Source organism: Rousettus aegyptiacus, unplaced genomic scaffold (assembly GCF_014176215.1).
Source record: "Rousettus aegyptiacus isolate mRouAeg1 unplaced genomic scaffold, mRouAeg1.p scaffold_m13_p_1, whole genome shotgun sequence".
In the NCBI taxonomy this organism is placed as follows: Eukaryota; Metazoa; Chordata; class Mammalia; order Chiroptera; family Pteropodidae; genus Rousettus; species Rousettus aegyptiacus.
Window position 1 is genome coordinate 57,408,678 of NW_023416284.1, and position 12,017 is coordinate 57,420,694.

General features: G+C 32.9%; 1 pseudogene; it reads left to right on the top strand.

Annotated features, from left to right (window-relative positions):
• The first annotated feature begins 2,235 nt into the window (after positions 1-2,235).
• Positions 2,236-2,354, top strand: LOC118606882 (annotated as a pseudogene).
• Positions 2,355-12,017: the final 9,663 nt, after the last annotated feature.

The following is a 12,017-nucleotide window of genomic DNA, read 5'->3' on the forward strand; positions in this document are numbered from 1 at the left end:
AAATGTTTATGGAGTTGTATTCACTTGAAAAAGGTTAAATTCTCCAATTCCTTCCTGAATTAGAATGATTGTTGCCGGAAGCCAAGGTACTCACAAAGAAAGGTTATTAAGAAAAAGAGAGAGAGAGAGAGAGAATTATTTTATAAACCACCCACTACCACCAAAATTGGGTGTTTTTGTTTATTTACTTTAAGCAAGACATAATTTCCATTTTCTGAAGGAAAAAATCTTGACTATATTATAATAAAATTATAAGGCTTTCTGAACATCAAAGAATTCTTACAAAATAACTTTTGGATAAATGAAATATAAAAGAATCAGAAACATACAAATTAAGTTTCCCTAGAGAGACACTAAGCTTGAAAAGAAAAAAGAAACATGTTTAAAATTATATAAAGTTCAGAATTGTGAGAAAAGATTTCAGAAAACAAAATACTAACATTTAATAATATGGTAAAATTGAAGTATAATGGCAAATTATCTAAATGTTTTCATTCCCAACTGTCTTTCCCCAAATATGGACTATTTCTTAAAGAGTTTATTATTATTATTATTATTATTATTATTATTATTATTATCATTATTTTAGAATTCTAATTTGACTCAGTGGCCTCAGTTATTTATCTTCTCACTTTACTATGAAATGCTAAGGAGAATTTAGCAAATGTTTACAATATGAACATTGTTTTTCCAAATAATATATCAATTAATCTGAACAACAAGTGTCAAGGTTTCTCTTGACCTTTCCCTATTCTCTAGTTAATGCTGTTTCCTGTACCTCAGGTGGCTTCATCATGTCCTTGAATACCTTGAAACTCCTACCTCCACAGATTATGATAAGAAATAAAATGAACTTGTTATTCAACCTAAAAGTCTCACCATAGCTTTGAGAAGGAGAAATAGAATCTGACTATTTCTGAATTTTGTTGTAGCACTAACTCCTAATAAATTCTACTAAATTGGGATTAGTTGGCCAATGTGCAATATTAATATTAACATATTAATAAAATATATCAGGTATTATGCTATTAAGTATCTAATCTCGACTCTCATAATAATTACACAAAGTAGTGAATATTATTCCCAATTTACAGAAGGATAAATGAAAACTTTGAAAGATTAAACAAAAAGCCCATGGGAACACAACTAGCAGAGGTAGAAATTGAATCCTTATCTATTTCAAATGGTATCCTCTTTACTATAATTTTATATTGCTTTTACTTTGAAAGTTATAAACCATTAATAATAAAAATATTATGACAATAAATTTCATGCACATCAAGTTGAAATAGTGTACAAAATTTAATTATCGAGAGAAATTATTTTCCCTTGGGAAACTTTTTATTTATCTAGTTTTGTAATATAATATTAAAGCCATATTAAACTAAAGCCCCCAATCGCTTATATATTAGCATTGTGATAAAATGAGCAGAAAATCCACCAACCTATTACTTAGTTTTACTTCTCATTCTTACAAAGGGAAACCTTATCTATATATAAGAAATCTTAGGCAATACTTAGCTACTTTATCTTGGTTAATCCATGTGATGGGGCGAAGTTTGTTAAGTAAGCAATGACACATGATATGATGCCTGTTACACTGTAATGAAGCCACGCTTGAACTGTTTGGTGATGCATGGACAACCTACTCCATTGGACATTGTCATTTTTTAACAGTGGGGAGCTCTGGAATTAGCTGCTGATAGCTCGATTTCTTCTACCACTGAGATTTAAGAGGATCAGATATAGGCTGAGAACATGTTCTTTTTATTCTTCACTTTTCTGCCAATTTTTAATATTTTGAGTTGGAAATATAGACCCTAAATAAAAATAATACAAAAAGATATACAGTCGAAGTCTCGCTCTTACTCTCTCTCCTATCTTTTTCACACACAATCCCTATCACCATGGCCAGGCAATCGTGTCTACTGGCTTCTTAAGTTTATCCCTCAGAGATTTTCAATGCAAGTGTAAGCATAGACAGATATAAATTCACATTTCTCTCTTTCTTTAATGACTGGTACTATACTATCCACACTATTTTGTATTTTGTTTTAACATATCATTTTATTTCTTCGAGATCCTTACAAATATTTAGATAGCTTCATATTATTTTATTTTTTAGATAAGCCTACACTTACTTAACCAAAGTTTATGCATGAGGTAGAGAAATATCTGTGCTAGAAAAAGCATATATAAAATATATATATAAATATATAAAATATATATAATAAAGTCTATGGCCATGCTACCCTGAATGTGCCTGATCTCGTCTGATTTCAGAAGCTAAACAAGGTCAGATCTGGTTAGTACTTGGATAGGAGACCATCTAGGAATACCAGGTGCTGTAGGTCTATATATATATAAAATGAAGACCAAACATGGTATTCTCTATTTTCTATACCATTTGCCAGGGCGTCAGATGTCAGGTGCCAAATTATTAGGTCTGGTTAAATAACGTATGATTAGAAGAGATGTGTGTCAAGACAGAGAAAAACTCATATGTGATTCTTGATTCTTTCTCCCACTATGCAGTAAACAAGAAGTCTGGATGTTCACGATATTACAACTACAAAGATGAGATCTTTCACCAGCCCACATATTGGGCATATTTAACTACAGAGCTCTTTGCCACAGTACAATAGCCATCTATTGCTTTTTAAGAATAGTGTGATTTGGGAATTATTTTGATACTGTACAAAATCATGCATCTCACACTAGAAGAATCTTTGACACTATTTAGTAGCCAAGGAGTTCTTAGGCCTCTGTGTGAAAATGTCGAATATATGTGTAGTTTTCATTTGTTTGTTTTCATTTGAGCTTTATTAGTAATCATTAGATTGCTAAAAGATGTCTACAACCTAAGTTTAACATTATCAATTTGGCCTAACCCCTCATTTAATAGATAATAAAAATGAGTGCCGATGAGATTGGGATATTTCTTTAGAAGCTGTGGCTAAGTTGCACATCTTTCCCCTCTCGGTTCTACCCGTGCCCCATCATAGCTCAGTCTAGGATAGTCCAATGGCATTAAGCACAGCCCTGAATGAAGCCAGCTGTTGTTTTCTAACTTCATAAATATATAAACCCTTTTAGTAGACATGGGGAGCCTCACAACCTCTTTACCTCATGTACTTGACCACATATAACTTGTGGTCCACTTCATCTTATCTATTCAAACACTCGAGCCAAAAATTTAGAAGGTAGACTTGAGCTTTTATTTCACCTTCCACCCTCTTCCAAAACAAAAAATTCTACCGTATTCAAATCATTTAAAAATCTCATCAGGTCTGCCTTCAAAATACATTCTCAAACTGATCATTTAGCACTGTCCTCATCACTGTCATCGCAATGCAAGTATCTCTTGGATGATGCTGATAGCCTCCTTTCTGCTCTCCTTGCTTTCATTCATTACATCCTCTGGACTTGTGTGGAAAGTGGATGCTCTTTTTAAAAACACACCAGAACTTTGTAATGGCTTTTGACACACTTAGGAAGAAATCATATTTTTAATCTACAAGTCTCTCCCCAAAGGCCCAAGCAACACAACTGGCCTCATCTAACAGAAAACGCTTCCCACAGACATATGCATAGCTGAATATTCCTTACCATTCACAAATATGCTAAAAGGAGAAGCCTTCCCTGACCACATGGAGGAATACTTCTTGCCTCTACCACGTTCTATTCATTTACACTATTTTTTTAATAGCTAGTAACACTTAATTTAAAAATCTGCATTTTTAATAGTCTATTTTATTCCATCTGTAATGTAGGTCAGGGATCTTTTCTCTTGCTCAATGCTGAATCATAGTACCTAGAAACCAGTCGGTGCCCATTAGCGATTAATATTTCTAAAATTGAGAAATAAAGATTTATTTTCCAACCATTATCCGATCTGTTGCTTTGCAGAAAATTCCCTTCATTTTTCTTCTAGCATTTGAGGATCACCCTTTTTTCCAGATCCCAGACTTCTCTGATTAGGCTTCCTCTGGCCTTTCCTGATCTACTGCTTTTTAAAACTCTTCTACCAGCTGCAGCTGTAAAATAAACCTTTTGTCTCTTGACTGGGGAGTCAGTACCACATAGGAAAACACGCTGACCTAAGATTCAGAAGACACACACATCTATTTTTGCTTCTTATAATAATATTGGACTATGACCTTGGATAAGTCATTTGACTTCTCTGAGTCTCAGTTGTGTAGTCTGTAAAATAAGTAGGATAAAAATGATAATAATGATGATATGCTCCCTCTGAAACTGCCCCCCCCCCCCACACACACACATCACCCGGTCAGTATTTCATTTAATATGTAAAAATTGAAGGATATAATTGATTTTTAAATACACCATAAAACACAGAGCCAATGTAAAGGAACATTGTTACTGTTGTTATTATTGGTATTATTATTTATTGTATGAAGTTATAGTTCACCTCCCTGTTCAATTTTTTCTGGGTGTTCTCCATCAACAGTAGTAATAGTGTCAATAAGGAAATCTAAGAATGAGCCCCTTTAGATTGCTTTAGATAGCTTTATGCCAAGAACATTATGAGGGCATTGTGAGGCCTCTTATAAAGTTAAAACATGATCTCTTATTCTATACCCACATTTTACATAAATCAGAGAGCTTCTTTTCTACCACAGGAAATGTGATACCATTTAGCAAGAATGTAATATCATGGAGCCAAAATTTTAAGCCTTTTTTCAATTTTCCACCAACTAGTGTTAGCAGATAAATTCACCAGCTGTAGAAACCTTGTCTTTCTTCTTTTAATTGGCCAGTGCCTACAAAGAAATGAGATGATTTTAATATAGTATGTAGAATATTTTCACCTGAGCCAATTCTGTAATAACTGTCAACTTTATTATATCTATGCATGTTATATAAGTATATGTACTATACTTACACAACAGGCTGCAAAAGAACCTCTTCAAAAGCATATCAAACAACTGAGCAATGAAAACTTGCTAATGCACTCTGAATTACATACTGTGTAAGAGCAGTAAATTATTTCCTTGGTGATTTTGACAACATTGCCTCTGAACATAATTGAATGTCATTCGTTTATGTGTTTGCAAATAAGGTCCCAGTGACATTACACCTGGGAATGTGTACACTTGGTTGTCTGTTTATGACAGAGGAGGCAGACATATGGCCTGTGGCCTCGGTTTGGCTCCAGAGCTGTTGCAAAGTCCTCCTACCAGTTTTCAGCCAGTCTGCCCCATCACTGTGAATCAGCTCTGTCAGAAGCAGTGCTTCCCATCAATAAACAAGCAGAAGTGCAGCTTCCGCAACTGCCAACTTACAGGGCCTCAAGTCTCTGACATAGCAAGAGTCCTTGCTACATGAGAATGTCACATGCTATATAAATGAAAGAAAAAGGATAAGACAAGGAGACAGAGAAATGTTATAATGAAACCTGTAAAGGGAGAGATCTAGAAAAGAGAATTTAAAAAGACCATTTTGCATGGAAATCAGGAAGTGGGAATTTAATACCTACTGTGCTCTAAAAGATTCATGTGATAGTAGACAAATCTCTTTCACCTCATTTGCTTTAGTTTCCCCTTCTGTAAAGTAAGAGTTGAACTACTTTTTCAATTCTTTTTTCACCAAGAAATACTTCAATATTATTCGGTATATTTTTAAAGATTTTTTTATAAAAAAATATCTTAGAACTATAAATAATGCTTTATAATTTTTTTTCCTGTGAATCTATTTTTCTAGGTTTTGCTTTCAGCAAATATTTAATAAACACTGTGCTAAGTAAGCACTGGCGATATTAGGTACTAAATACTAAAAATTGTTCTTGATAAATTTCCAAAGTGGTAGAGAAACTAAAAATGCTGGATTCAGCAAAAATGGAAAATATAATAATAAAGCTAAGAATCAAATATAAGATCAAAAGAAGACCTATCACTCAATAGCCTCATTTAAAGAAAACAAACAAAGGACAACAACAACAAGGGAGAGCCATCTGTTCATATTGCTCACTTAAAGTGCTCTATAATCTATATGGAACCAAAGCCCTGGGAAATGCTATTTCAAAAATACAGTTTCAGACTTAATTTTGCTCGAAAAACACAATATTTCCTATTTCACTTTTAAAGATTTATAATGTATATTTACAAATTAAAGTCTCTAAGAAGTCCCTAATGTGAAGAAACATATTGAACTTGGTTTGATATAAATTTTTCTTAAATATTCGATCAAGAAATTTACTTTTGCAGAATATTAAAAAAATTAACCATAGGTCAAGGAACTCTAGATTTGGCTCATTTTTGTGTGTATATTTGTGGTGGGAGCACTTAAAATCCTCTTGTCAAATTTTAAGTATATAATACAGTATCTTTAACCATAGTCATCATACTGTACATTAGATCTCTAGAAATTATTCATCTTGCATGACTGTTCCTAGTGTTGGTAATAGAGTGTAGGTGGGTGCAAGAAGACCTTTTAGCAGGTCATTACAATAATCCAGCAAAGAGGCCATGAAGCACAGACTACAGTAGTGAAGATGGGGGAAAAAAGTGGTTAGATTGGGAGACAATAAATTGCTTGTTTGTATGCTGATGAGAATAATTCAATAAAGATAGGAGCCACTGGTGTTGCAAGAGAGAAGGGGAAATTGCTGAAAAAATTTTTTGGTTAAATATGAGTTGCTGGGATCTAGAACACATTTGGAAAAATAGCTTTAGATTGCAAGGGTCCCCAACCTTTTTGGCATCAGAGACTGGTGCTCCTATAAGATTTTAATGCCTGGTATTCTGAGGTGGAGCTGAGGTGGGGATGCTAGTGCTGGAGAGCAGCTGTGAATGCAGATGAAGCTGCACTATCTCTCCTGTCGCTCGGCTCTTGCTGTGAGGTCCAGCTCCTAACAGACCACGGACCAGTATCAGTCTGTATCCTGGGGGTTGGGAGCTGCTGGTATAATAGTTCACCTCTGGCAATGAGATGAATAGTGTGTGTTCTTATGTGGTAAATGGGCAGATGTGGTGATGAGAATCTATGGTGTTCTCTTTTTGTAATTTCAATTTTCTTCATGTGATCGTATGTGCAGCTGGTAGCTGAAAGGACAGAGGAGGAAGTGACGTAAGTATAAAGAAGAGGGAGAAAGTGAAATTCAAATAGGAGAGTGAAGAAATTAATAAAATAAGAAATAGTATGATTACTTGATTAACACTAGAGATCTTATGATGTTTTTGATTATGAATTTAAATAGACATTAGTATGAATGACTGTGTATTTTTCTTTATGTTTAGCTACAGAATTGTAGGCTTAGAGAATGGTGACCTGGATTTAACAAGTTATGATTTTTGCCAAACAGGGGGAAATAATAAAAGTCAGGTGGTTAAGGGTGTATATCAGGGAGTAATTAGAAGGATTTCTCATGAAATTTAAGTTCAATAAAGATGATCAGAACATTAAAGGGATAAGTGACATTGGAAAATTGGTTGAATCAATTGATTGGAATTCCTAGTGGGATCGAAAAAAATTTTTGATGTTTGGAATTAGAGAAAATAAATTAGAAAGATAGTAGTCAGAGGGGGATATATGTAGCTAAAATTTTAGAGGAGTTGTAGGGTTGTAGTTTTTGATAATGACACATAGCAGAGCACATAAGGCAGGTAGAGGTCAAGACCAGTGGAAGATGGGATTCAAGAATCAAAAAATTTAGGATGTCAAAAGGATTACCTACATGAAATATTGAAATTTCCAAAAATGACGTGTCAGAGAGAAAGAAAACTGGAAGCTAAAAGTCAAGAAACCAATAGGATAGGTCTGAAAATTTAAGGATAACAGTAACAATGAAGGGTACTAGATGATATAACTACATGATATGAGATTCAAAAATAAGAAACTTTGGGGAAGGAGGTAAGATGAAATAATTTAAAAGGGGAAATGAGGAAGAGAAAATATACCTACTTCAACTCCAGGCCCAATAAGAGAAAGATTGTAGGAGTACAGTCATCCATCATCTGACAGATTTGCAGGGAAACTAGAGTCTCTGGGAGAGAGCCAAGTTTTCATTAGATAAAGAAAGCAAATTAAACAATAGAAAGAGGTTGTAGATGTAAGAAATTATTCTAAGGATCAACTGTGAACTCCAAAGAACACAATGGAAGACTATTGGAAGATGGAAAGGAATAAAACAGGGTATAAATATGGGGTGTACAGAGCATTATGGGGATTAGAGTTTGGGAAGTGAGAGATGTCTGGGAAACCATGTCAGGATAAAAGATAAAAGAAATTAATGCTGGTGGATTCAAGGCACATGATAGTGACAGATCTGTAAGCACAGGTTAGCAGGAAGGATGAGTAGGTTTCTGGTACTTTCTTGATCCCAGGCAGTGGAAGTAAGAAAGCCTGGGGATTTGCTCATTTGATTAACAAATATTCATTAAGCGCCTACTGCACAGCGTACATTGCTATAGGTGCTAAGGATTCAGCTCTAAGCAAAACATAGTTCTTACCTTATGAAACCTACATTCAAAGAAAAGCAAAAAAGAATAAATAAATAATTAGATAATGATAATACCAGTTACTAATATGGGCTACAAATAAAAATGAGCTAGCAGAGGGGGATAAAGAGTAACAGGGGTGTTTTTTTCATGTAGCGTATTTAGGGAAGACCTTTCGGCGAAGGTAATAGCTGATTAAAGTACCTAAATGAAATGTAGTGTTTTCCAAATAACTGAGGAAAGAGAGTTCCAGACAAAGTGATAGCAAATATAAAGACTTCGAGAAATAAAAGTATTTTTCTGTTTAAATGACAGCAAGAAGTTCAGCATAATAGATTTTCAATGAGATAAAGAAAAATAATAGGAAATTACATGAGGTTGAAACACGAGCCAGGATCTTGATTCAAATATATGAAATGTGTATGTGAATGTGTAATACATACAAAAGATATATCCATTTCCAAAAATTTTTAATAGACTTTATATATCCTTCCATAATATTCCAATTTATACCAACTTAACATATAATAGATTGACCACTTTTACAACCCTTGCCCAAACCAAACTAATACTGATATTTATAAATTTACACAATTTAAGGGACAGTATTATCACAGGTTTTAAAAAATAAGTATTTTAAATATTCATTGATATTTGTGTATAACTTGTGTTTGATTATTTTTTACATTTTCATATTTTACATTTTCATTTTATTAGTTTCTTTTAAAAGTATATTTGCTTATAGAAGCTATTTATTTGATGAGCGTATTAAACCTTTATCTATGATATAAGTTGCAAATATACTTTCCTGGTCCTTCACTCATGTTGTACTTTTGTTTGTGTTGCCTTTTAGTATATAAACAAATAAAATTTATATACAGTTTATTATGTTAATATTGTCTTTCATAGTTTCTTAATTGTTTATATACTCAACAAGCCTTCTCCTAAAGAACATAAATATTATTCTATATTTTCTTCACAGGTACTTACAATTTCTATTTAACTTATAATCTATCTTATTTTTCTTGTTATATCATGTGTAAATTGTGTAACACCCTTCAACTAACTTTAGGAATGAGATGTGGAAATTAATACATATTAGCAATGAATCATTATACATTGCTTACAGTGTATCAGCCACTGTTCTATGTTCTTTACATATTTAACTGATTGAACACTCATTATTCATGTCCCATATATATCATATATGTCATATATATCATATTATATGATATATATAATGATATATACACATATTCAATAACTTTCTCAAGGTCAAAACACTGGTTGATATTATAGCCAGGATTCAAACCTATGAAGTTTGACTCTACAGGCACTGCTGTATGCTACTCTCCAACAAGCACTTAAATTATTATGCCTTCTAAAGTCAGGGAGGTTGTAATGTTGGAATTGAGATTTCAACTGAGTGTTGAGAAATAAATAGAATTTTGACAAAAGAAAGTATAAAGAAAAGCTGGTACAATAACATGACACTGTAAGCTGGTGACATTTTCTAGTTTGGAGAAAAGTTCATTTTCACACGTATGAGATACATGAAATGAAAAGTAGGAGTTGACATGAGAAAAGAAGATTTTTATTAAAGGGTTTGGGTAGCATGTTAAAGGTCAGGATTTTACTCTGAATGAGAAGGTTTGACTTGTTACAGTAGAGTACAGAAGTTAAGAGCAGCTTCCAATTCTGTCAACATCTAGCTCTCTAAAATTAGGCAAGTTACCAAATTTATCTAACCCTTGGTTGACTCGTGTCTTAAATGAAAACAAAAAGTAGGGGTTCTTTAAAGATTTAAATAAATAATGAATGTTCAGAATTTAGTCAAAGTCTGGCAAGTATTAGACATACAATACTTTCAACTCTTCTTATTACTAGTCAAAGTAAACTTTGATGAAAGACAGTGGCCAATTCAATCTAAAAGATTGATGCAGGTGTCTTTTAAGTGGTACCAGGCACAGGTTTTGGTGACCATTTGGATTCAGAGAATGAGAAAAGGAAAACAGAAAAGGATGACAATGGTATTTGTGGTTCGAAGGCTGGGTATTTGGAGATAAAACTGGGGTCAAAATGAAGGAGGAGGAGATTTAAAGACAAAGTGCTCAGTTTTTCTGTTTTTTATTTTTGTTTTTTGGAAACATTAAAGTGAGATGCCTGAAATCAATTTGTTAGAAATATGCCCTATATATGTGTACATATGAAGTTTATCTGTGTTCTCTCTTTATGTTGAGAAGAGATATAGTAAATCAGCTTATAAAACATTGTATTTACTGGAAACCTCTATTAATCAATATCTTCATGTTTTACCAGTGCAATAAAAAATTATAAAGTGCCTAATGTTGACTTTGAGAAACTGTAAGTACCTTCTGAATCACCTAACATTAAATTATATATAGTATAATTTTATTGTTCAATATATTTTATCGCATTCTAATTATATAAGAGTAGGAAAACCAAAAATGCTATAAATATGGAAAAAATACATTCCAGTTTCTGGTAAAATCTCAAATTCAAATTTATTTGTTTGTTTGTTTATTTAGTCTATAAGCTGTTTATTATATGCCAAATAACCTCTGTCTGTCCACAGACTATAATATACTGAGCTGCTGATAGCAGGAAATACAACTGAAGAGATGAGCAAGGCAACATTACTAAGGCAATATTTAAAGAGTGCCCCACCCCCACCCTTACCCCACCCCTGCCAAAGGCACAATTGCTTTGTTTGCCTCTGAAAAAATCTAGTTGATTATGCAAAAATGTCCTACTCTTGTGCTATTCCAGAACAAATTAAATTTATTATGCTGTTATGTTTCCATTTTTATTATATTTGACTGCTGATACAGTGTTTTCAGAATGCCAGATTAAGGTTTTCAAATTAGAGTTTAAAAACATTCTTTCAACCTGAGGAAATTAATTTTATGATCTACTTAAGCATCTACACTCTAAAAAACCACCTGCTTTCTCATGGTAAACATATGACTTTAGGATAATTTAAAGAGCCTTTGAAAAGTTAAAAAAATCAGTAATATCTACTAATGAAAATAGACAAGGTGCTCAGGGTTTCAAGGTAGGTTAAGATATCAAAATATAAATGCCATTTGAAAGGGATTCTGGTACTAAATTTAGGATTATATCATTTAGACACTGATAAATCTTGCTGCAGGGTTCCTAAATCTGATGAGAACACCTGTTAGTGATGCTGAAATGCCTGAATTAAAATGTAATTTTGATATTTCAGTTATTAGATTAAAATCAGAAACCTTTAAACACACAGTAATTTATGTAGGATTTTTTTGTGTGTGTGGAACTTTTAAAGAGTAGATTGACTCAGTTTGATTCTGTAAAGTTTCTAAATTGAAGATTGTAAATGAATGTGCTTTAGTCATATGATGCAATTTTATTCCATATCAAATGGAGAAATCAAAAAGTAGAGTATGATATCATGCTGTTTAGACATAATGAGAAGATTTAAAAATTCTTTTAAATAAATTCTTAAATGGAAATATTCATAGAGGATAAAAATATTCAGGTGGTGTGGTTTGACCTTTA